Consider the following 5305-nt stretch of genomic DNA (forward strand, 5'->3'; position numbering starts at 1 on the left):
AGTGACCTCACCAGTGGCCAAAACTAACCTTTCCAGCTGTGCTTACATCACTAGAAATTTATACATCATAATCACAATGGAAAATAATAAAAGTTCACAGCAATAGAAATAGATGAGTATATTCATAAAGACGTTTATAATATGATTTGAATGCCCATTGTCAGCCAGCAAAAACAAAGACAGCAGACCTTTCCTTGCCAATAGCTTGTGCAATTAAAACATTACAGAAAGATCTGCCCACATGGTTCAGTAAAACTAATTGAATGTTTGACTACTCTAAAACCTCTTCCACTGTAACAAATCCTCAATCCCTCTGTGTACAGTGAGCGTAGTGTATAATCTTACCGAAACCTCAGCTGCTGCTTTGGGACTCCCGGGAAATGTAATGTTTTATAAACAAGGTGGGAAACTGGAAACCAACTGGGAATAATCTCCATGGCTAATCAGTTCGAACCTGCCTTGCGTATTCAGGTCAAAAACAGTGTGGTTTCAAACCATTCGACTGGCTTTAACCTTGTTCTGTACTTAGATATTTGTGACCCAAGCGACTGTGATGGGCAAGCTGAAAATAGCTCCGATGGAGACAAATAAAATATCAAGATATGTCTGATATAAGATCCGCTTTCATTCTGCCTGCCTGTATTAAATCTGTCAAGATCAAGGGCAGGCGGTGAGCGTTTAAAGGAAGCCCATGCCCGCTCCTTCTCAGATGATATTGTGACTTGTCAGTGGGCCCTAAATAATGGTCTTTTCCAGTAAGAGAGCCGGTTGTTTTTAAACCGAAAATGAATGAATCCAAAGCCTTGGAAAATGAATCCAGAGCCTTTCAGTATGTGAAAATCAGACGTGATTGGCCAGAAAAAGATCTTGCCAGAGATTTGAGATGATACAGTTGAAACACTTGCCATACTGAATTAAATGATTCTACATATTCATATCCCATTTGTGTAAATGTAGCTTGCAGAGTATCCATCAAAATCCCAAAGTCTTGGCAACTTTTACTTTTTTAAATGTCTTCACACAAACTTCCAGACTTTTACTAATTATTTACCCACTTGTAGTATACAGTATAACAATACCTTAACGTTCATGAGCTGTGAATATCCCGACTAACCATGCTTGTTTATTTTGGTCGGGAGAGTAAAACATCTCCGCGTACCTTTTTTAATACACTTATGTCCCACAGCAACAATAACATACCATAGGTTTGTGGTTAGCATGCAAACTTTCTCTTTCTCCGTTTATGCCTCACAAGTGTCAAAATATCCTGCCAGGATAACTTCCTCTCGTATCTGCTGACTTTAGCTGGAGATCTTCATTTATTTGTACAGCTTTTGGGAAGGAGTTATAGCGTCTGCCAATATCCTCTATTCATTCCACCATCAACATAGCAGACGTTTCATAGACGTTCACCTGGAGAGAGCCAAAAGAGAGACAAATCATTACAGTTTTATCCAAATGTTTTACAGACAAAACAAAGATGCTCTGTGAAAATCTGTTTTTTTACCAAGAATGCTTTTCTTTTGCCAATACTGTGAGAACTTATAAATTATTATATAGTATTGGATCATCAGGTTCATTAGGTTTGTGCTCATCCGAGGGGCACAAATTCAAAATAAGTGTTCGGAGTGTATGTGTGTTGCTTGTGTTTTCAAAATATGTGTTTGTTGTGTCATGTTGTGTCATGTGAACCATGTACATCACGTGTTTTGTCAAAATAAGTGCCTGCTGCACACGCGTCAAACCAGTTTATGATAAAAGAGATGCTCACGTTCACAAAATACACGCAAGACACTCCCTTAACACTAAACTCTGATTACGAATAAGATTATGTGAGTATCTGGCCAACGCGAGCATCTCTTTTATCATAAACACTAGACGCATCTTCAGCAGGCACTTATATTGACAAACACGTGATCACATAGGATCACTCGACGCGCAGAACACATATTTTGAAATTACGAATCAGGCACATCACGGGCTACATACATGTTGTAACGAACTTCGCATTGAGCGCCTTCAAAAAAAGAAGTCACCGGCCGCCACTGCAAAACATTTTAACTGTTGAAATGGACAATGTTTGAACAAAAAAAGCAAAAATAAGAGAGTTCACACTTTACCTTATTCTGAGACTAAGAGTGTTTATCATGGACGTATCCAAAACAGAGGTGTCACACAAGATTTCGGCTTTCATTTTTGACACATTACAGTAAACACCAGTGAGAAAACAATAAAATGACACGAAAAAGACAACATGATCTCACAAAGTTCCGTGGGATAGTCACGGAATTTTGTGCTCATTTTTCCGTGGCATTCTCACGGATCTCCGCATTTTTTCGTGGCCCTGCTTTGGACTGTCTTTTTCCGTGGCATTCTCACGGATTGGTTACTCAACTGCTTTTTCCTATTTTCGAACCATTTTCGCTTCGGTTTAGGGTTAGATTTGGTGTTTGCGTTAGTATGTCACTTTAAATATTGGTTTATACTATTTTTTCTGATTTATTATTTTATATTTTCTAAACTTTAAACAATTGTTGCCTGGCGTTGGGGTTAGAGTTGGGTTTGGGTAGGGATGTCATTTCATGTATGTGACAATGCCACGGAAAAAGACAGTCCGTAGCAGGGCCACGGAAAAATGCGGAAATACGTGAGAATGCCACGGAAAAATGAGCACAAAATTCTGTGACTATGACATGGAAATTCGTGAGATCAGGTTGAAAAAGACAGTCGTGCCACGGACACGAAAAACTATCTATAGAAATTTGTGCAAGTGACACGAAAAAGACATTTGTGCTCAAGGCAAGTAAAAAAGCTGAATTTTTGTGCCATGGACACAAATAAATTAATAAATTTTTTCGTGACCATAGCATGGGTTTCCGTGAGATCAGTCTGTTTAAGGGAGTGGTCTGTGGGCAAGTCCCTTTGCATTCGTTTAAACAAAAGCAGGAGAAAAGACGGGTTTAAATTAAAGCGCACAAATATTCGGTCAAAGTTCGCTGCTTGTGTTGTTAGTAAACATGTTACACAACGTTTTGTGCATGTATGAGAACTATAAGAGCTTTCTCTGATATTTTAGAGCAATCGATGAAATAAGCCTGCACAACTTTTACACGCTTGCAAAATGAAACAAAAATGAAAGGGACGTAGAGCAGCCGCTTCAGTTTTAACAATAAAAGCCTAAAAATTGCCCTGAACACAGCAGGTTTGCACTAGAAGTCATGTCTAGTGGAAAAACATTGTGCTCAGTATATTAGATCAGGAGGTGGAGGGTAGGCGTCAATCCGGTCAAATGTCACACGAAATTATGTATCTATAGTCACGTAATTTTTTTATTCGAATTTCCACTTTTTTTTTTTGTGATCGTCTCACAAATTTCTGTTTATGTGTCATTGTCACGTATTGGTTACTCAATAGTTTTGTCCTATTTTCTTACCATTGTCGCTTCGGTTTAGGGTTCGATTTTCATAAAATTACATCCTTATCCAAACCCAACTTTAACCCTAACGCCAGGCGACAATTTTTTTAAATTTAGAAAATATAACAAAAAAAAAAGGAAAAAACAATACTTAAAGTGACATCCTAACGCAAAAACCAAATCTAACCCTACACCGAAGCATAAATGGTTTGAAAATAGGAAAAAGCAGTTAAGTAACCAGTACGTGACAATGACACATAAACAGAAATTCGTGATACGATCACGAAAAACGCGGAAATTTGTGACAATATCACGAAAAAGAATAAAAAAATTATGTAACTATAGGTACATAATTTTGTGAGACTGGGTAGATTTATGAATGCATATTACATGGTCAGTCATCATGTGATGTCGCCAACCACTGGCCTGGCATGCATGATACAGCTTTTTTAGTCGTTTTCACAGATTCCTATCAGCGGAACAGTGTTGTCTGTCATCTGTACACAAATCGTTTCCCTTTTTCGTACATCATTATCATATACATGTGCCCTTACTCTATTATTATTATTAGTATATTTTCTGTTTGAAGCAAAAGTGCCTCTGCTAACACATACATTAGTATGGGAATTACTGATCTTGAAAACTATTTTGTAATTGTGTAAAGAACCTGAGTGCCAGTGCGGTTGTGATTTTGTTACTGGATCCAAACATTGATTTAATTCCAAACATTCCTCTGCTCATGATTAACAATGACAGCACAAGATAAATAATACGCCTGTAGCAACAGAAAACAAACTTGAAATGGCAATAAACATTGTGCAGACCCAAAAAAAGAGATAAGTTGAGTGCCAAACACCATATATGAATGCCTTTTCCCCAGCCAGCGGAGATCAAATGAAGCCTTGGACATATAACGTCACATCTAAATAATGTTTCTTGAATGATGTGAGGGTACATTGCCTTGTAGCTGAGCTGAATGATAGCATTATAAGTCATACATTCAAAGAGTGAGATGAGCCTCTTCCAGACAGAACTGTGAGCTCATTTTTTCCAGCTGTGCATCAGCAACAACTGAGAATCTTGGCAATGGGAATAATGCTAATCTTTAATAATGAGCAGAGAATTTTGGCTGATTTCAGGGTACTCTAAATAGCCGCTATAACTATAAACCTACACTATAAGTCTGTATATGAAACATCTACTTATCCACTGATTTCCAAAAGGACTTTCATCTGCACAGCTTCCCATCAAGATATTCCTAATTTCTAAGCAGCTGTGCTTTGGAATAATAATGTTCTTCTTCTTCCATAAGTTGCCACACTAACAGATGACCACGAAGCAGTTATTGCTCTCCAAATGGGATTATTTAGAGAATGTGAAGTATTGGCAAATTGGTAGCACTTTATTTTACAGTACTTGTACTTACCTTGTACATATATGGTAAATAAGTTGTAATTACAGACAAATGTGTGGTACTTACTTTTGAGTATCTACATGGTAACTAAAGGGTATCATTACTGTACTTACTAGTTGGTAGTTAGGGTTAGGCAGGTACTTATAGTGTACATAAATGATAACAAAGTTATCATATATGTACACTATAAGTACCTGTAATTAATAACACAGTAGCCTGTAAGTACTATACACCTACCATGTACATACAATTTGTAAGTACAGTAGTGTTTGTTATTAGTTATCCTATACGTACACTATAAGTACCAGCCATTAATTACACTGGCCTGTAAGTACTATACATTTGCCATGTACATACATTTGTAAGTACAGTAGTGTTTGTTATTTGTTATCATATACACTATAAATACCTGTCATTAACCCACAGTTGCCTGTAAATACTAAATACTTATATTGTACATTCATTTGTAAGTACAG

This window comes from Misgurnus anguillicaudatus, chromosome 4 (assembly GCF_027580225.2).
Source record: "Misgurnus anguillicaudatus chromosome 4, ASM2758022v2, whole genome shotgun sequence".
NCBI lineage: Eukaryota > Metazoa > Chordata > Actinopteri > Cypriniformes > Cobitidae > Misgurnus > Misgurnus anguillicaudatus.